The sequence below is a fragment of the Coenobita brevimanus genome, chromosome 7, assembly GCF_032717465.1.
Source record: "Coenobita brevimanus isolate Jiangsu-jjx chromosome 7, ASM3271746v2, whole genome shotgun sequence".
NCBI classification, from domain to species: domain Eukaryota; kingdom Metazoa; phylum Arthropoda; class Malacostraca; order Decapoda; family Coenobitidae; genus Coenobita; species Coenobita brevimanus.
In genome coordinates, this window is record NC_136960.1 from 30,936,734 (window position 1) to 30,937,889 (window position 1,156).

Genomic DNA, 1,156 nt, shown 5'->3' on the forward strand with positions numbered 1-1,156 from the left:
CTCCAGTTCTCCTTCACATTTCATCATTTCTCACTTGATCCATAAGCGTCACTCCACACATACTCCTCAGACACCTCATCTCCATTACATTCAATCTCTTCCTCTCTGCTACTCCCATATTCCATGTTTCAACCCCATATAACGCAGTCGGTACCATTACTCCCTCATAAAGCCTTGTCTCTATTTCAGTTCTATGTGAACGACATCTAAACACTTTTTTCATTCCTCCTAAGCACCTTTCCTACTTCGTTCATTCTAAACTTCACCTCTACATTTGTTTTTCCATCCACAGCAACATGTGACCCTAAATACTTAAAGCACTACCTCCTCAATCAACTCACCGTTCAAAATTGCCATCTATCAATCTCATACACTTCATCACTTTGCTCTTATTCTCATTCACTCTCGTTCTTTCATACACCCTTCCAAACTCTTCTAACAACTGTCCCAATCTCTCCGAATCAGCCACCAATGCAGTATCATCTCCAAACAGCAGCTGACAAAGGTTCGACTCTGTACCATCAGCATTCACCAGACTCAAACCTCTGCCTAACACTCTCATATTCACCTCACTTACAAAACTTTCAATATAAATATTAAACAGCCAAGGCGACATCACACATCCCTGACGCAGCTCCACTCTCAAAGGAAACCAAATACTCACAGCATTTCCCATACTTACACACGCTCTGCTATTCACATAAAAAATTTCACTCCTTTTAACAACCTATCATCAAGTCCATACAATCTCAAAACAGTCTACAAAGCCTCCGTATTAGTTCTATCGTCCGCTTTCTCTTAACCCATGAACTCCCAAAACACATCCTTGTCTTTCGCCTAATACTTCTCACACACTTGTCTCACAGCAAACACCTGATCCACGCATCCCCTCCCTCTCCGAAAACCACACTGTTCCTCACCAATCACTCCCCCTGTACCCGCTCTCTCTTACTGTAATTAACACTCTACCATTCACCTAACCTACAACACTAAAGCTAGTACATTCATACTTATCACCCCACCTTTATACAACGGAACTACACAAGCACTTGCCCAGTCACTCGGCACTATACCGCTCACAAAATACATATTCAGCAGTCTTACTAAGCACTCAACAGTAGTCGCTCCACCACCTTTCAAACACTCCACAACACAA